This window comes from Tachyglossus aculeatus, unplaced genomic scaffold (genome assembly GCF_015852505.1).
Source record: "Tachyglossus aculeatus isolate mTacAcu1 unplaced genomic scaffold, mTacAcu1.pri scaffold_126_arrow_ctg1, whole genome shotgun sequence".
Lineage (NCBI taxonomy): Eukaryota > Metazoa > Chordata > Mammalia > Monotremata > Tachyglossidae > Tachyglossus > Tachyglossus aculeatus.
The window spans coordinates 1,091,307-1,111,958 of record NW_024044855.1 but is presented as its reverse complement, the minus strand read 5'-3'; the positions used below and the strand labels follow the sequence as shown (position 1 = coordinate 1,111,958).

Sequence of the window (20,652 nt, the reverse complement as noted above, 5' to 3'; positions counted from 1 at the left end):
TCAATGAACAGTAATCTCACGGTAAATGCACAGTAAGGGCTCAATAAACACTCTTGATTGATTGACTGGTATTTGTTAAGTGCTTACACTGTGTCAAACATCATTCTAAGTGTTGGAGTTGATAGAAGATAATCAGGTTGGACACAGTTCCTGTCCCACTTGGGGCTCACATAGGTAGGTGAGAGAACAGGTATTTAATCCCCGTTTTACAGTTGAGGAAACTGAGACCCAGAAAAATTAAGTGACTTGTCCAAGGTTACACAGCAAGCAATTGACAGAGTCAGGATTAGAACCCAGGGTCTCTGACTCCCAAGCCAGTGTTCTTTCCTCTAGGTCATTGCTGCTTCCCATATAGATGGTATTTGTCCACTGTCCGGCACAGAGGTGACCCAGCCATCCTTACGTCCAGTGTTTAATTTTAAGGGCTCACCCTAAATCAAGCAAACTATCGATCAACGGTATTTATTAAATACTTACTGTGTGCTAAGCACTGAACTACGAGTTCGGGAAGGAACAATACAAGAGAGGAGGAAAACACTTTCCCTGCCATTAAGGAGCTCTCAGTCTAGAGGGGAGATAGACATTAAGATAAATTACCAGTGGGGGAATGGGAGAACATAGAGGTTTGTACTTCAAGGCTGTGGTTTGCTAAAGAGATGAAAATGTTAATAGTTAGAAGAAGAAAGAGGGGTAAGAGAGGGTAAAACAGTTAGTTCGGCTGAGTGGGAAAAGCAGAAGACTGAGAAACGGAAAACCTGGATCTTAATCTCTGTTCCACCACTTTCCCGCTTTATGATCTTGGGCAAGTCACTTCATTTTTCTTATCTGCAAACTGGGGATTCAATAATTGTTCTCTCGCCTACTTAGACTGTGAGCCCCATGTGGGACCAGATTATGTTGTGTCTTCCCCAGTGCTTAGTACAGTACTTGACCATAGTAAGTGCTAATGAATGCTACAATTTTCATTATTATTATTATTATTTTCTCTGTTTCACTTTTCCCACCTGACAAATGAGGATTAATAATCTATTTTCCCCTACTGTTCTGGTTGTGAGTCCCATGTGAGGCAGAGATCGTGGCTGATCTGATTATCTTGAATCTACCTCAGCGGTTAGCACATAGTAAGTGCCTCACAAAAGCTACACTCATTATAATAAGATTATTGGACACGAGCACAGTGCAGGAGCTGAGATGTCATGAGAGAAGAGGACCATTCAGTAACAGGAAGCCCATTGGTGTTGACGCCAAGAAGCATAACGTTGGAAGGTGGGTGGGTGGTGGGGCGGCAGGAGAAGTGGACCTTCTGAGGCAAAGCATGCAAGGCCCAACCAAATGGGGCCAGCAAGACATTGTGTTTTCAGGAATAAAACTCTTGGAAAACTATTTGCAAGATTGAGGAGGAGATGCAAAGAGCAACAGGCAGAAAGGATAACAAGATGTCAGGAAATGACTGGATCTGGCGGGACTCTTCCACCACACACCTGTCCCTGGACTCCTCTTCACCATCATCATGCTGGCGTTCCTGTTGGCTCTACTTGGCAATGCCACTGTGATCCTTCTCATCAGGCTGGACCCCAGACGCCACACCCTCATGTACTTCCTCCTCAGCCAGCTCTTCCTCATGGACCTGCTGTACCTTCCATCTTTGTTTGCAAGATTGCAGCTAACTTTCTGTCAGGGGACAACTCCATTTCCTTCGTTGGCTGTGGAATCCAGCTCTTTCTCTTCATGATGCTGGTGGTCGTTGCGTGTCTCCTCCTGACCACCTGTCACCCTCAGCAGTATCAAGTCCTCATGCGTCCTAAGGTCTGTGGGCTGATGATAGCCCGGGTCCTGGCTGACAGCCCTGTTGAATGTCTTGATTCACTGTGTCTGCACTCTGAATCTCCTCTTCTTTGCCTCCTGGGAAATTCACCACTTCTTCTCTGAGATTCCCGCCTCCGGAACTAGTTTGTCATGACACCGCCATCTATGAGAACGGTCTCTTTCTTAGTGGTGTTCTGCTCCTCGTCCCCGCAGTCTCCATCATAATGGCCCCCATAGGCAGATTCTTCAAACCATCCTGGGGAAGGGGTCAAGCCAATATCACAAAAAGCCCTGACTACCTGTTCCTCACGCGTAATAGTGGCCTATCTCTTCTATGGAGCTGCTACCGTCTTCCAAAATCCTACCACATTCCGTCTCAGGGCCAGGTAATGTCATGCTCTAAACCAAACCCTCTCTCAAGCTCAACCCTCGGATCTTCAGCCTCTGAAACTGAGAGATTGTCAGAGTCCTCAAGAAAGTTCTGGGGAGATGAGGGTTTCCAGTGGGGATCTCTTAGTTCATGGAGGCAAAGACAAGTACAGATGGATTTTTTGGTTGTTTGAGACTCCATTTTATTTTAATGGTGTTTGTTAAGTGCTTACTATGTGACAGGCACTTTACTAAGCACTGGGGTAGATATAAGATAATTGAGTTGTACACAGCCCATGCCCCACCTGGGGTTCACAGTCTTAATACCCATTTTACAGATACAGTAACTGAGGCTCATAGAAGTTAAGTGACTTGCCCATGGTCACACAGCAGAAAAGTGGCAGAGCTGGAATTAGAACCCAAGTCTTTCGGACTCCCAGGCCTATACTCTATCCACTAGACCACCCTCCTTGGTTATAGCAAGAAGGCTTAAATGAGACATGAGGAAGAACTTCAGAGTTAAATGATTTTCGATCATATTGGGATCCCATATCCCTCTCCAAATTTGACTCTTCACTTTAGGTATATGACTTTCTGGGTTCCTGAAAAACTGCGGGATTTCACACAAGATCTGTAAGAGGTGTCTCAGTAAATCAGTACTGAAAGGAAGAATGCCAGAGGAACGTTCGTGATTTAGTAGTCGAAAGAGCATTTATTAATCATCCACTGAGTGCAATGCAAAGTACCAAGCACGTGGGATGTACACAGAAAAGTAGATGCACGTCCCCTGCCCCAAAGGAGCTTACACTTTAATGGGGAAGGCAGGCATAAAAATAGTTGCTTTGTTTATTCATGGTGTCTGTTAATTGCTTAGTATGTGCCCAAGGTCACACAGCAGACAAGTGGCATAGCCAGGATTAGACCCTAGGTCCTCTGACTCCCAGGACTGTTGTCTTTCTACTAGGCGACTCCGCTTCCCTACATATAGAATGATCAAAACAAATATACCACTAAATAAAAGTATGCACAGACCTGGGTGTCAGAGGGCCTGTGTTTTAATTCTGACTCTGCCACTTACATGTTGAGTAAGCATAGGCAGTTAACTTTACCTCTCTGTGTCTCAGTTCCCTCATTGGCAAAATGGGGATTCAGTACCCATTCTACCTTGTATAAAGAACGTAAGCCCCATGTGAAACCAGATTATCTTGTTTCTATCCCAGTGCTTAGAACAATGTTTGGCACATAGTAAGTGATTAACAGATGCCATTATCATTATTACTTAGGGCATTTGATATTCATCCCGCCCTCAACCCCACAGCATTTATGTACGTATTTTAAGTTATACATTGTAAATTATATATTTCAATTGATGTCTGTCTTCCCCTCTGGACTTAAAGCTCATTGTGGTGAGGGAATGTGTCTGCTAACTCTGTTATGTTGTACCTCCCAAGTGCTTAGTACAGTGCTCTGCACATAGTAAGCTATCAATAAATACCATTGATTGATTGAATGATTAGTGTCCATAGTGATAGTAGTAGTAGTAGAGCTAGTAGTAATGACCATAGTGATAATAGAAATAATGGAACAGTGCTTTTCACATAGTAAGCGCTTAACAAATAGTAGTAGTTGTAGTAGTAGAGTGGCCAATGTAATGATAATAGTAGTAGTAATAGAAGTAGTAGAGGCAGTAAGAGTAGTGGCCATAGTAATAGTTGTTGTTGTTGTTTTATGCTGTCAAGTTGTGTCCTACCCATTGCAACACCATGGACACATCTCTACCAGAATGCCCTGCTTCCATCTACAATCGTTCTGGTAATGTATCCACAGAGTTTTCTTGGTAAAAATACAGACGTGGTTTACCATTGCCTCCTTCCACGAAGTAAACCTGAGTCTCCACCCTCAACTCTCTCCCATTACACTGTTTCCCAGCACAGGTGAGTTTTGACTTGTAGCAGATTGCCTTCCACTCGCTAGCCCCTGCCCAAACCTACAACTCTCTAGCCACTGCCCAAGCTACGAATGGAATGGGTAGGCCTCTTCATGACTCTCCCTCCTTTAGCCTAGATTGGTAGAGTACTGGAAACTCCCCAGGTGCGACCCTGAGAAGGTATTATACTAGTGGTAGTAATATCAGTAATAGTATTGGCAGTCACAATAGCCAAAATAGTCATAATAGTAGCAATAGTAGTAGTAGTAGTTCTAATACCAGCTCCACCACTTATCAGCTGTGTGACTTTTAGCAAGTCACTTAAATTTTCTGTGCTTCAGTTGCTTCATCTATAAAATGGGGATTAAGACTGTGAGGCCCATGAGGGACCACCTGATTACTTTTTATCTACTCCAGCTCTTGGAACAGTGCTTGGTGCACAGTAAACATTTGACAAATACCATCATTAGTAGTAGTAATAGTAGTAGGGGAAGTTCTTGGAATTATAATATCACTGAAAACTGCACCTTAATTTGAAACATAAGTTGAAACCGATTTTTGCCATATCATTATCATCATCAATAGTATTTATTGAGCGCTTACTGTGTGCAGAGCACTGTACTAAGCGCTTGGGAAGTACAAGTTTGCAACATATAGAGACAGTCCCTACCCAACAGTGGGCTCACAGTCTAAAAGGGGGAGTCAGAGAACAAAACCAAACATACTAACAAAATAAAATAAATAGAATAGATATGTACAAGTAAAATAAATAAATAAATAAATAGAGTAATAAATATGTACAAACGTATATACATATATACAGTTGCTGTGGGGAAGGGAAGGAGGTACGATGGGGGGATGGAGAGGGGGACGAGGGGGAGAGAAAGGAAAGGGCTCAGTCTGGGAAGGCCTCCTGGAGGAGGTGAGCTCTCAGTAGGGCCTTGAAGGGAGGAAGAGAGCTAGCTTGGCGGATGGGCAGAGGGAGGGCATTGCAGGCTCGGGGGATGACGTGGGCCGGGGGTCGATGGCGGGACAGGCGAGAACGCGGCACTGTGAGGAGATTAGCGGCAGAGGAGCGGAGGGTGCGGGGTGGGCTGTAGAAGGAGAGAAGGGAGGTGAGGTAGGAGGGGGCGAGGTGATGGAGAGCCTTGAAGTCCCAGGGTGAGGAGTTTCTGCCTGATGCGCAGATTGATTGGTAGCCACTGGAGATTTTTGAGGAGGGGAGTAACATCAACAGAGCGTTTCTGGACAAAGATAATCCGGGCAGCAGCATGAAGTATGGATTGAAGTGGGGAGAGACACGAGGATGGGAGATGAGAGAGAAGGCTGATGCAGTAGTCCAGACGGGATAGGATGAGAGCTTGAATGAGCAGGGTAGCGGTATTGATAGAGAGGACAGGGCGGATCTTGGCAATGTTGCGGAGCTGAAACGGGCAGGTTTTGGTGACAGCTTGGATGTGAGGGGTGAATGAGAGAGCGGAGTCGAGGATGACACCAAGGTTGCGGGCTTGTGAGACGGGAAGGATGGTAATGCCGTCAACAGAGATGGGAAAGTCAGGGAGAGGGCAAGGTTTGGGAGGGAAGACAAGGAGTTCAGTCTTCGACATGTTGAGCTTTAGGTGGCGGGCAGACATCCAGATGGAGATGTCCTGAAGGCAGGAGGAGATGCGAGGCTGGAGAGAGGGGGAGAGAGAGCAGGGGCAGAGATGTAGATCTGGGTGTCATCAGCATAGAGATGATAGTTGAAGCCGTGGGAGCGAATGAGGTCACCAAGGGAGTGCGTGTAGATCGAGAACAGAAGGGGACCAAGCACTGAACCTTGGGGAACCCCCACAGTAAGAGGATGGGAGGGGGAGGAGGAGCCTGCAAAAGAGACTGAGAAAGAACGACCGGAGAGATAAGAGGAGAACCAGGAGAGGACGGAGTCTGTGAAGCCAAGGTCAGATAGCGTGTTGAGGAGAAGGGGGTGGTCCACAGTGTCGAAGGCAGCTGAGAGGTCGAGGAGGATTAGGATAGAGTATGAGCCGTTGGATTTGGCAAGCAGGAGGTCATTGGTGACCTTTGAGAGGGCAGTTTCCGTGGAATGCAGGGGACGGAAGCCAGTCTGGAGGGGGTCGAGGAGAGAGTTGTTGCTGAGGAATTCTAGGCAGCGCTTGTAGACAACTCGTTCAAGGAGTTTGGAAAGGAATGGTAGGAGGGATATGGGGCGATAACTAGAAGGTGAGGTGGGGTCAAGAGAGGGTTTTTTTAGGATGGGAGAGACATGGGCATGTTTGAAGGCAGAGGGGAAGGAACCAGTGGAGAGTGAGCGGTTGAAGATGGAAGTTAAGGAAGGGAGAAGGGATGGAGCGAGAGATTTCATGAGATGAGAGGGAATGGGGTCAGAAGCACAGGTGGCCGGAGTAGCACTTGAGAGGAGGGAGGAGAGCTCCTCTGAGGATACTGCTGGGAAGGATGGGAGAGTAGCAGAGAGTGTTGAGAGCCGGGGGATTGGAGAAGGGGGGGAAGTGACTTTGGGGAGGTCGGACCTGATGGATTTAATTTTGTTAATGAAGTAGGAGGCCAGATCGTTGGGGGTGAGGGAAGGAGGAGGAACCTGGGGCCTGAGAAGGGAGTTGAATGTACAGAAGAGCTGGCGGGGGTGCTGGGCATGGGTGTCAATAAGGGAGGAGAAATAGTTTTGTCTGGCAGAAGAGAGGGCTGAGTTAAGGCAGGAAAGGGTAAACTTGAAGTGAACGAGGTTGGCATGGTGTTTAGACTTTCGCCAGCAGCGTTCGGCAGCTCGAGCATAAGAGCGAAGGAGGCGGACAGTGGTAGAGATCCAGGGCTGTGTGTTAGTGGTACGAGAGCGGCGAAGGGAAAGGGGAGCGAGTGAGTCTAGCTGACTAGAAAGGGTAGAGTTGAAAGCAGTAATCTGATCATCAAGACTGGGTAGAGAGCAGAGGGCGGCGAGGTGGGGTGTGAGGCGCTCCGAAAGATGGGTAGGGCCCAGAGAGCAGAGATCTCTGTGAGGGAGTAATACGGATTTACAGGGGAAAGGAGTGTGAGTGAGGAGGCAGGTGAGAAGATTATGATCAGAGAGAGGGATTTCAGAGTTGGTGAGGGTGGACACAGTGCAGCGATAGCAGATGATGAGGTCGAGGGTATGGCCAAGTTGGTGAGTGGGTGAGGTAGGGTGGAGGAAGAGGTTGGCAGCGTCAAGGAGAGATAGAAGGCGGGCGGCAGAGGCGTCGTCAGGGATATCCATGTGGATATTGAAGTCTCCGAGGATCAGAGTGGACATGGAGAAGGAGAGAAGGAAGGTGAGGAAGGGGTCAAAGTCGTTAAAGAATTTGGAAGTGGGGCCGTGAGGGCGGTAGATGACGGCTACAAGAATCTGGAGGGGGTGGTAGAGGCGAATAATGTGGGCTTCAAAGGAAGGGAAGGAAAGGGAAGGGGGAGGAGGGATAGTGCGGAAGCGACATTGGGGGGCGAGAAGGAAACCGACACCACCTCCTTTTCCGGTGAGTCTGGGGGAGTGGGAGAAGAAGAGGCCTGCACTGGAGAGAGCAGCAGAAGAGACCGTGTCGTCTGGAGACAGCCATGTTTCAGTTAGGGCAAGGAGGAGTAGAGAGCTGGAAAGGAATAGGTCCTGGATGAAAGGGATCTTACTTAAAACGGAGCGGGGGTTCCAGAGGCCACACTTGGCAGCAGCTGTCGAGGGAGGGGAGGGAGGGGGAAGGGTGCGAGGGGTGCGAGGGGTGGGGAGGGTTTGGATTGGGATGAGTTGGCGGGGGCCTGGGCGGGGAGAGTGGAAAGGGGGGTGGCGATGGGAAAGGAGAACTGGGATGGGGTGGGGGCGGGGAGAAGAGGAGGGAGGAATGGAGGACTGGCGCTGGTACAGAGGGATCCTAGGTAGGGGGTGAGGGGGAGTGGTCTTGGTGGGGGAGAGGGAGGGAAAAAGCTGGGTGGGAGAGGGGAAGGGGAAGGTGAGGAATGGGAATGGCAGTTGGGAGCAAGGGAATTGAAAGTTCATGGTGAGGTCAGCAGGGCGAGTGACAGTACAGCGGGAGGTTAACAATTGAGATGCAGAAGCAATAAAACAGTATCAATGATATAAGTAAGCGATGGCATCACAGGGTGTAGTTAAACAATCAATATGCTATGGCCATAATAAAATTGGCAGATAATGATGTCACAGAGAGCAGATACAAACTATTAAGTGCTGGAGTAGGGTGGGCCTGTTAAGGGGGGTCAGGGAGCCTAGATACCTGGGGAGAGGAGCGAACAGTCAACTAGCATGGGAGGGCTGAGTAGGTGCGAATGAGGTTGTCGTTAATGTAACATGGTGCTAACAAGGGCCTTTTTCCCGGGGTGGGGGGCGGGGAGAGGGATTCAGTCAGGACCGGACCGGGAAGGGGGGGATGGGGGGCACTGTAAGGAAGGTCGCTTAAGTCGGGGGGGTGTGGAAGCAGGGGGCATTTATGGGGGCGCCCTGAGGAGGGGAGCCTTCCGGGAGCAGCGTGGGCCACGCGGTGTGATGGCGGGCGGGCGGGCCTCTCGGGAACGGAGTCCTTGACTACTTGACTATATCGCATTGACTACTGCCTCGGCCTTCTCGCTGATTTCCCTGCTTCCTGTCTTTCCCAACTCCGATCCTTACTCCACTTGGCTGTGAGGATCATTTTTCTTTAAAACAACAAAGAAATGCGACTGAATGAATTGATCCAGCTGACCCAAAAACTATCAATCTCCAGAGCGAATTTCAATTGCGATCAACAGAACCAGTGTGGCCTAGTGGAAAGAGCATGGACCTGGGAGTCAGAGGACCTTGGTTCCATTCCTGGCTCTACCACTTGTCTGCTGAGTAATCTTATGCAAGTCACGTCACTTCTCCGTGACCCAGTTCCCTTATCTGAAATATGGGATGCAATACCTGTTCTCCCGCCTACTTAGAATGTGAACTCCCTGTGAGACCTGACAATTTTGTATCTACTCCAGTTCCTAATACAGTGCTTGGCACAGAGTGAGCATTACCAAATGTCATTATTATTAGTATTCTTCTGCTTCCCGTGTAAATTAAAAGTCTTGGATAAGAAGGGGGTGATTGAGGATGATCAGCACTGCTGCCTCTCAGTAATGAGGAAATGATTGAAAAGTGGAAACTTAAGCTTAGAATTTGCTGATAGGAAATGTGGTCTATCCATCGGTGGCCTCATACGATCAGTCAATCCATCAAATTTATTGGATGCTTACTATGTGCAGAGCACTGTACTATGTGTTTAAGAGAGCACAATACAACAAAATTAGCAGAAACATTCCCTGCCCCACACAAGAGGGGGAAATCGACATTAATAGGAATAAATAAGTAATTTATGAAATAAAATTTAAATCTATGTGCATAAGTGCTGTGGGGTTGGGGGTATGACTAGATGGATTGTGGACACTACCTGGAAGAAACCACCAGGATTAGATGAACATCCAAGGTGATCAATAAATACCATTGGTTGACTGATGATGTCACTGATGATGTCACCCCAAATTCCTTCTACCATTCCTTCCAACACTCCTTGAGCCAATTGTCTACACCCACTTCTCCAGTTCTCTCCTTTACCCCCTCAAATCTGGCTTCCGTCCCCTTAACTCCACAGAACCCGCCCTCTCATAGGTCACTGATGATCTCCTTCTTGCCAAATACAATGGCCTCTACTCTATCCTAATCCTCCTCGACCTCTCAACTGTCTTGACACTGAGGACAACCCCCTTCTCCTGGAAACGTCATCGAAAGCTGCTTCACTGACACTGTCCTCTTCTGGTTCTCCTCATTCCTCTGGCCGTTCATTCTCAGTCTCCTCTGCAGCCTCCTCCTCTGCCTCCCACCCCCTAATAGTGGGGGTCCCTCGAGGTTCAGTTCTGGGTCCCCTCTGTTCTCCATCTACTGCCACTCCCCTTGGAGAACTCATTCACTCCCATGGCTTCAACTATCCCCTCTAATATAGATGATACTCAAATCTACATCTTTAGGCCTGATCTCCCTCCCTCTTTGCAGCCTCATATTTCCTCTTGCCTTCAAAACATCTCTACTTGGTTGTCCTCCCATCACCTTAAACTTATAATGTCCAAAACAGAACTTCTTATCTTCCCACCCAAATCCTGTCCTCTCCATTATTTTCCCATCACTGTAGATGGCACCACCATCCTTCCTGTCTCACGAGTCCATAACCTTGGCAATATCCTTGACTCTTCTCTCTCATTCGACCCACATATTTAATCCATCACTAAGTCCTGTCAGTCACACCTTCACAACATCATTAAAAACTGCCCATTCCAATCCCATCTCTGCCACAGGTCTGCTTTGTGACCTTGGGCAAGTCCCTTCACTTCTCTGTGCCTCAGTGACCTCATCTGTAAAATGGGGATTAAGACTGTGAACACCATGTAGGACAGGGACCTTGTCTGACTTGATTACCTTGTATCTACCCAAGTGCCTAGAACAGTTCTTGGCACATAGTATTTAACAAGTACCATGATTATCATTTAAGAGAGATGTTGGTATTGGGGGCACCAAGATAGAGATGAAGTTGCTGTCTCCCTCCTTCTAGACTGTGAGCCCATTGTGGGCAGGGATTGTCTCTCTTTGTTGCTGAATTGTAATTTTCAAGTGCCTAGTACAGTGTTCTGCACACAGTAAGCACTTATTAAATATGATTGAATGAATTAATGAATTAATGAAATGGGTGTCTTCTCCTCAGAGGTTTCTCAGCACTCAGGCAACTGAGGCTACTCTCGTAACAATTAAACAATGAATCAGTGGCATTTATTGAGTGCTGGCATTTATTGAGTGCTTACTGTGTACAGAGCACTTTATTAAGTGCTTGGGAGAGAACAATACAATAAATCTGGGTCTGTTTTTTACTTTCCCAAGTATGATTGAATGAATGAACCAATAAAATTGGTAGACACATTCCCTGTCCATAGAGAACTTACAGTCTAGAGGAATTAGTCAATCAATCCATGGTCTGAATTGAGTGCTAGTCATTTGTTCAATCGTATTTCATTCAATCATATTTATTGAGCATTTACTGTTTGCAAAGCGCTGTACTAAGTGCTCGAGAGAGTACAAATAACATTAAACAGACATTCCCTGCTCACACCAAGCTTACAGTCTAGGGATTGTGTGCAGTATAGACAGTCTAGACTGTCAGAACACTAGAGCCTGCATGCAGAGCACTGTACTAAGTGCTTAGGAGAACCAACACACCAGAGAGGGCTGACACCTTTGCTGCCCACAAGGAGTTCACGTTCCAGAAACAGAGTGGCCTAGTGGACAGAGCCTGGGCCTGGGAGTCAGAAGGACCTGGGTTCTAATCCTGGCTCCATCACTTATCTTCTGGGTGACATTGACCAAGTCACTTCACTTCTCTCTACTTTAGTACCCTCATCTGGAAAATGGGATTAAAACTGCGAGCCCTATGTGGGACAGGGTCTGTGTCCAATCCAACCACCTTGTATCTACCCCAGCGCATAGAATAGTGCCTGGCACATAGTAAGTGCTTAACAAATACGATCATTATTATTCATTAATATCTAGAGCGTTCCCAAGCTGGGATCAGTTCTTGCTCGAGCCTCATTCCAAGCTGAGGTGGTTCCTCTTTGTATTTCAGGGTGCAGATGAGGGAGTTGAGAAGAAGAGTCACGATGTTGTACAAGACCGTCAGGAACTTGTTCTGGTCCTGAAACCCACCACGGCTGGGCTGCATGTAGATGTAGATGACTTTCCATAAAAGAGGGACACCATTGTCAGGTGGGACCCACAGGTGTGGGCTGCCCTTCACTGCTCGGTGATCGATCAGATGCCCACACAGTGGTGGGCGATTGTGCTATAGGAGTTGAGGATGAAGACAAAGAGAGTGAGCACTTTGCCCACGGCTAGGAGGAAGATGATCCCCTCAACAGTGGAGGTGTCCATGCAGGCCAGATGGTTCAGCGAGGGCAGCTCACATAGGAAGTGGTCCACTTTGTGGCTCCCAAACCTTGTGGCACCCGCTAGGAGTTGGTCAATCCACCCACCCACGCCATGGACACTAGGCCCGGGCAAAGGCACGGGTACATGATGGTCGGGTAGTACAAGAGGTGGCACACTGTGGCAAAGCAATCGTATGCTATGATGGCCAAGAGGAATCAGTCCACCCCGCCATTAATCAGGACAAGGAAGACCTGTAGGGCACAGCCCGAGTAGCTGATGGTCTTGTCCGGATCCCGCAGGTTGAAGAGCAGCTGAGGAATGGAACTGGTGGTGAAGCAGAGGTCCAGGAAGGAAAGGTTGGTCAGGAAGAAGTCCATGGTGGGGTGGAGCAGGAGATCCATCCAGGACACCAGGATAATGGCCGTATTGCCCATCAGGGTCAGGACATAAGCCACCAGGATGACAACGAAGAGGACCCTCTTGAGCCGGGGCTGGTCAGAGGAGCCCAGGTACTGCTGTTAGGGGTGACCATCACCCTCGCATCATCCGGAGAGCTAGGGAACCGGCAACCAAGAGTAAGTTTTCCCTTCTCTGGAGGCTCCTGGGTTTAAGTCCTGGACGTAGATAGGGGTAGAGCAGAGAAAGTGTGTATGTTGGAGCCCACTATCAGCCCCACTTGGGACGGGGACTGTGTCCAACCCAATTAACTTGTATCCACCCCAGCACTTAAGACTGTACTGGATGAATAATAATAATAACAATAATAATAATAATAATAATAGCATTTGTTAAGCACTTACTATGTGTCGAGCACTGTTCTAAGCGCTGGGGTAGATACAAGGCTATTAGATTGTCCCACTTGGTTAATCCCCATTTTACAGATGAGGTAACTGAGGCACAGAGAAGTGAATTGACTTGTCCTAAGTCACACAGCTGATAGTGAGCACTGAACCAATGCCATGAAAATAATGATATTAGTACCAATCAAACTCCAGGGGTACATCTCAATCTAATAATAACAATAATTGTAATTGGGGTACTTGGTAAGTGCTCACTATTTGCCAAGCATTGTTCTAAGCACTGGGGTAGATACAAGTTAATCAGGTTTGACACAGTCCCTATCCCACACGGGACTCACACTCTTAATCCCCATTTTACAGATGACTTAACTGAGGCACAGAGAATTGAAGTGACTTACCCAAGGTCACACAGCAGATATGTGGCAGAGCCATGTTTAGAAAACCCAGCTCCTTCTGACTCCCAGGCTCATGCTCTTATCCACTAAGCTACGCTGCTGCATTTGCGACTGTGCCCGATGCATAGTGAGTGCTTAATATATGCATAAAAGTAATGATAAAAATGCCAATCAAACTCCAGGGGTGCATATCTGCCCATCCATATAGGGGAAGAGGGAGGGGATTATGCCTACTAGCTGTGTTAGACTCTCCCAAGTGCTTAGTATAGTGCTCTGCATACAGTAGGCTGTTGGTTCCTTGAGGGTAGGGATTGTGTCTATTATCAGACTCTCCCATATACTTATTTCAGTGTTCTGCTTGCCCTCAGTGCTTAGCTTGGTACTCGGCACAGAGTAAGCACTTAGCAAAGACACCAATCATTATTCTTCTAAGCATGATTGTGTGTGTGTGTGTGTGTATTTGCATTAATGGTTGATATTTCTCTATTTGTCCCCCCAGTTAAAGTGTAAGCTCCATATGAGCAGTGAATACATCACACCTATGTGTTGTAGGTTTTCAAAAGCATGATACGGAAGTTCAGATAAATTAAAGAATTTGCCAAGGTGGCACTCCAGACAAGTGGCAGAGTTGGGATTAGAAATCAGATCGACTGACTCCCAGTTCCTGGGCTCTTTCTACTAGGTCATAGTAATTCTCAGACATATTTTGTCTTGTCTCATTCCGTAGAGTTGTTTCTGACCCATAGTGGCACCATGGACCCTCCCACAACGCCCCACTCTCTATCTGCAATCTTTCTGGTAGATATGAGACATAAATCATGTTCCAGGTAATTCCTTCAGTCGTATTTATTAAGTGTTTACTGTATGCAGAGCCCTGTACTAAGCGCTTGGGAAGTACAAGTCGGCAACATATAGAGAAAGTCCCTACCCAACATTGGGCTTACAGTCTAGAAGGGGGAATAAAGTAATAAAGTAGTAGAAAATAATGTCTGGATAGTAGCATTTTCAATAATAAAATGATCATATGTCAGTCAGATGAGCTGGGGCAGCAAAACATGGTTCTTTCAAAGGTAATATGGTAATCTCCCTGCTTAATCACAGGCCATAGAACATGGTCGTTTTCTCCTCTTTAAACTCTCCCATGGTGTATCAATTTTGCCAGCTAAACAGAGAGCCTGGTCAATACTGAACAAATTCATTTTTACAAGATTTTGATTATTTGACATTTCCAATCAATGTTTATTTGAGACACAAGGCAGAAATCACATGTTAGCAATCTAATTCTCAATTGTTTCTCAAATAGACAATCAAAAATTCTTTGTTGTTAAATTTTTATGGAAGGTCATAAAGCCTTCTTGCTCAGGGGTAATTACTTTCAAATTGCCAGTTGAGTTTTAGGTATATATGGTATAGGTATATAGGTATATATGTTGGAGAACAACTGCATCTGTTTATTGTTGTTTTGTTGTTACTTTGTTTTAGTGAAGTTTTGAATTGTTTTTTAAGTCACCAGCGCACTTAAATGAGTCCCTATGTCACCATTGCATATGCCTCCTTCATTACTTCTTCATTGCAAGACTTGTACTTAAATTAAAGTCTTGCACTTCAATATTGTCCAGTTAACTTAAAAGTGATGTTGCCAACAGACATATGTTCAGTTACATACGTAATGAAGGTAGCATATGTAATAGTGACATAGGGACAGACCGCAAGATTAAATCCACAGGACCTAGAACATCTTAGTGGGAAGAGCACAGGTTTGGGAGTTAGGGAACGTGGGTTCTAATCCCACCTCCAGCTCTTGCCTACTGAGTGACCTTGGGCAGGTCACTTCAATTCTCTGTTCCTCAGCCACTTCATCTGCAAAATGGGGATTAAGACTGTGAGCCCCACGTGGGACAACTTGATTATCTTGTATCTATCCCAGCGCTTAGAACAGTTCTTAGCACATAGTAAGTGCTTAACAAATACCATCATCATCATCATCATCATAGGGTTTTCTTGGTAAAAATCCAGAAGTGGTTTACCATTGCCTCCTTCCACACAGTCAACTTGAGTTTCTGCCCTCGACTCTCTCCCATGCTGCTGCTGCCTAGCACGAGTGAGTTTTGACTTGTATCTATTGCCTTCCACTCGCTAGCTACTGCCCAAGCTAGGAATGGAATCTGTATGCCTCTGCTTGACTCTCCCTCCCATAGCAGGGACAGATAGAGTACTGGAAACTCTTCAGGTGTGACCCTGAGAGGGGTCCCAAACACATAGTAAAACTAAAGCTCAACATGTCCAAGACTGAACTCCTTGTCATCCCTCCCAAACCCTGCCCTCTCCCTGACTTTCCCATCTCTGTTGACGGCACTACCATCCTTCCCGTCTCACAAGCCCGCTACCTCGGTGTCATCCTGGACTCGGTTCTCTCATTCACCCCTCACATCCAAGCCGTCACCAAAACCTGCCGGTCTCAGCTCAACAACACTGCCAAGATCCGCCCTTTCCTCTCCATCCAAACTGCTACCCTGCTCGTTCAAGCTCTCATCCTATCCCGTCTGGACTACTGCATCAGCCTTCTCTCTAATCTCCCATCCTCGTGTCTCTCCCCACTTCAATCCATACTTCGTGTTGCTGCACGGATTGTCTTTGTCCAGAAACGCTCTGGGCATGTTACTCCCCTCCTCAAAAAATCTCCAGTGGCTACCAATCAATCTGCGCATCAGGCAGAAACTCCTCACCCTGGGCTTCAAGGCTCTCCATCACCTCGCCCCCTCCTACCTCACCTCCCTTCTCTCCTTCTACAGCCCAGCCCGCACCCTCCGCTCCTCTGCCGCTAATCTCCTCACCGTACCTCGTTCTCGCCTGTCCCGCCATCGACCCCCGGCCCACATCATCCCCCGGGCCTGGAATGCCCTCCCTCTGCCCACCCGCCAAGCCAGCTCTCTTCCTCCCTTCAAGGCCCTACTGAGAGCTCACCTCCTCCAGGAGGCCTTCCCAGACTGAGCCCCTTCCTTCCTCTCCCCCTCGTCCCCCTTTCCATCCCCCCATCTTACCTCCTTCCCTTCCCCACAGCACCTGTATATATGTATATATGTTTGTACATATTTATTACTCTGTTTATTTATTTATTTATTTATTTTACTTGTACATATCTATTCTATTTATTTTATTTTGTTAGTATGTTTGGTTTTGTTCTCTGTCTCCCCCTTTTAGACTGTGAGCCCACTGTTGGGTAGGGACTGTCTCTATATGTTGCCAACTTGTACTTCCCAAGCGCTTAGTACAGTGCTCTGCACACAGTAAGCGCTCAATAAATACGATTGATGATGATGATGATAGTAAATGCTTAAGATGTGCCATGGATAAATATACATTATCAAAACAAAGATAAAAAAGGGGGAAGCAGCATGGTGTAGTGGATATAGCATGGGCCTCGGAGTCATAAGATCCTGGTTTCTAATGCCAGCCCTGCCATTTGTCTGTTCTGAGACCTCGGGCAAGTCACTTCACTTCTCTGTAACTCAGTTACCTCAAATGTAAAATGTGGATTAAGCCTGTAAGCCACATGTGAGATGTGGACTGTTTCAAATGCTTAGTACAGTGATCTGCACATACTAGCAGCTCAATAAATACAATTGAATGAACCTGACTACCTTACATCTCCTACAGTGCCTGGCACATAGTAAGTGCTTAACAAATACCATAAAAAGGACACTGTGTTATAAATTATTTATTTCTCTTCATGTCTGTCTCCCCCGCTAGATTGTAAGGTCCCTGTGGGCAGGGACGTGGCTACCAACACAATTATATTATCCTCTGCCAAGTGCTTATACAGTGTTCTGCAGGCAGTAAGCGCTCAATAGATACCATGGATGTTGATCTTTTTTTAATGATATTTGTTAAGTGCTTATTATGTGCCAGACACTGTTCTAAGTCTGGGGATGACACAAGATAATCAGGTTGGCCACGATCCATGTCCGACATGGAGGTTCATAGAATTAATCTCCATTTTACAGATGAGGTAACTGAGGCACAGGGGAGTGAAGTGATTACCCAAGGTCACTCAGGAGACAAGTGGCAAAACTGAGATAAGAGCCCCAGTTCTTTCGACTCCCAGGCCCAGGCCCTATCCACTAGGCCACACTGCTTCTCCTTTTGATTTTCTAATCAAAAGGAAAGCACATGACTAATGTCTCAGTTTAATAGTGGTGTATAATGATGATAAGAATAATTATGGCATTTGCTAAGCGCTTAGTATGTGCCAAGCACTGTTCTAAGCACTGGGATAGATACAAAGTAATTAGGTTGTCCCACGTGGGGCTCACAGGCTTCATCACAATTTTGCAGATGAGGTAACTGAGACACAGAGAAGCTAAGTGGCTTGCCCAAGGACACACAGCAGCAAGTGGCGGAGTCAGGATTAGCACCCATTACCTTCTGACTCCCAGGTCCGTGCTCTATCCGCTACACCATGCTGCTTCTCAATCCCACCACTCCCAAGCCCCTCCAGGAGCTGAAGTAATTACTTTCTTTATCGCACCTTATTTGGGAATTTAACAAAGAAGCTTGCCCTTCCTCTATTATGCATGCATCGGGAGCAGCTGATCTTGGGAGGTGTAAATGCAGCAGGAGAGATTTAAGAAAAAGAAGCCATGTGACCTAGTCGATAGAGTCTGGGCCTGGGAATCAGTGGACCTGGGTTCTCATCCCAGTCCTGCCACTTGCCTCCTGTGTGGATCGATGTTATATATTGAGAGCCTACTGTTTGCAGAGCACTGTATCAATCAATCAGTGGTATTTATTGAGTGCTTACTGTGAACACAGCCGTGTACTAAGCACTTGAGAAAGTACAATACAGTTGTTAGCTATGTTCCCTGGCCATAGTGAGGGCCTTTAGATTCTTGGGAAAACTGATTGGGAACAGCAAAGAAGAGATCACTGCATCATCCCTTGCCCCCCAAACAAACACACACACACACACACACACACACACACACACACACACACACACACACACACACACATCCTCCACTGTGCCAAGCAGCGTGGCCTAGTGGAACATCCAGAAGCCTGGAAGTTAATTACCCTGGGTTCCAATCCCCACTCTGCCCTTTGTCAGTTGTGTGACCTTGGGCAAGTCACAGTAACTTCTTAACAAATTCCAGGAGAAAACAAAAAACTCTCACCTGGGCTGATCTGTACCACTGCTGGGCTGCAGAGTGAAACGATTGATCTTTCTGAATCTGGAGGAGCTGATGGGGAAGAAGTTTTAGGGAGGAGGAAATGTGACTTCATCTTCCCTGGGACTGTGATTACTGTGTCACTTGTTGTGGCCGTGACACGTCAGGAAGGGAAGTCTGAGATGTCCCCATTGGAGAAGCCACCTGGCTTCCCCACTGCCAATCCACTTCCACATCAGGAACCAACGATGATTTAATGAATCAAATGAGCAATCAATGAATGAAATCTGATTGATATTGCTGCCAAATTACTGCATGGGAAGAAATCGTTTCCTCTTTTCCCTTGGCATTCTAACCTTCCACTGAGTATAAATTTCTGGGAAATCCCACATTGTAACACAAGTAAGGAAATGCTGAAACCAAATTATTGTCATCGTTAAGCACTCTCTCTGTGCTGGGAAAAATAAAAGATTAGGAGATAGGACACATTCCCTGTCCCTAATGGGGCTCATAAATAATCTATCCTGCATTTTATCTATCCTGAGAAGGAGCATGGCTCAGTGGAAAGAGCACGGCCTTTGGAGTCAGAGGTCATGGGTTCGAATCGCGACTCCACCACATGTCTGCTGTGTGACCTTGGGCAAGTCACTAAACTTCTCTGAGCCTCAGTTACCTCATCTGTAAAATGGGGATTAATCAATCAATCAATCAATCAATCAATCATATTTATTGAGCGCTTACTATGTGCAGAGCACTGTACTAAGCGCTTGGGAAGTACAAATTGGCAACATATAGAGACAGTCCCTACCCAACATTGGGCTCACAGTCTAAAAGGGGGAGATTAAGACTGTGAGCCCCACGTGGGACATCTTCATCACCTTGTATCCCCTCCCAGTGCTTAGAACAGTGCTCTGCACAGAGTAAGCACTTAACAAATGCCATTATTATAATTACTATTATTACTATTATTATTATTATTTACAGGTGAGGAAACATGCTCAGAGAGGTTGTTTGACTCATCTACGGTCACATAGTATGCTTTTGGTGGGGCTGAGGTTTGAATCCTGGGATTCTGCCTCACAGACTAATGTTTTTCTAGCTATAGAGGCTGTACACCTCAATTTCAGGACCACAAGCCTCCAATTTAAACCTTGAAATAGAAAAGCCAGCCCGAACCCTCCCCTCCTCTGCCGCTAACCTCCTCACTGTACCTCGTTCTCACCTGTCCCACCATCGACCCCCGGCCCACGTCCTCCACCTGGCCTGGAATGCCCTCTCTCCGCACATCCGCCAGGCTAGCTCTCTTCCTCCCTTCAAAGCCTTACTGAGAGCTCACCTCCTCCAAGAGGCCTTCCCAGACTGAGCCCCCTTTTTCCTCTCTTCCTCCCCATTCCCCCCACCCTACCTCCTTCCCCTCCCCACAGCACCTGTATATACACGTTTGTACAGATTTATTACTTTATTTATTTTACTTGTACATATTTACTATTCTATTTATTTTGTTAATGATGTGCATCTAGCTTTATTTGTTCTGACGATTTGACACCTGCCCACATGTATTGTTTTGTTGTCTGTCTCCCCCTTCTAGACTGTGAGCCCGTTTTTGGGTAGGGGCCGTCTCTATATGTTGCCAACTTGTACTTCCCAAGCGCTTAGTACAGTGCTCTGCACACAGTAAGCGCTCAATAAATACGATTGAATGAATGAATAAATGAAAAGGCATACTGAGAAGCAGCGTGGCCTAGTGGATAGAGCACAGGAATGGGAGTTAGAGGGACCTGGGTTCTAATCCTAGTTCCTCCACTTGTTTTCTGTGTGACTTTGAGCAAGTTACTTCATTTCTCTGTGCTTTAGTTTCCTCATTTGTAAAATGGGGATTTAGGTGGTGAGTCCCATGTGGGATATGGACTGTGTCCAACCTGATTAGCTCCAGTGCTTAGTACAAGCCTGTGAAATTAAGGTGAGGTTAAAGTTCTCCACAACACATACTATTTCAATTATTCAGTCAATGGTATTCACCTAGTGCTTACTGTGTGCAGACCACTGTACTAAGCACATGGGAGTGTACAATGTAACAGAGACTGTAAACACTTCTCTGCCCATGGTGAGCTTACAGTCCAGAGGATGACTTGCAAGTTCTCTCTGGAGGCTCCTGCTTCTCACATAGATGAACTAGCCACAGCTAAGGTACCCAGAAGGCTCCCTCCTTAACCCCATTACCTCTCTCTTCTATATGAGGGAA

The 20,652-nt window shown here is 46.6% G+C and overlaps 1 pseudogene; it reads right to left on the bottom strand.

Annotated features, from left to right (window-relative positions):
• Positions 1-1,946: 1,946 nt before the first annotated feature.
• LOC119922838 lies at positions 1,947-18,802 on the bottom strand (annotated as a pseudogene).
• Between the last annotated feature and the right edge of the window lie 1,850 nt (positions 18,803-20,652).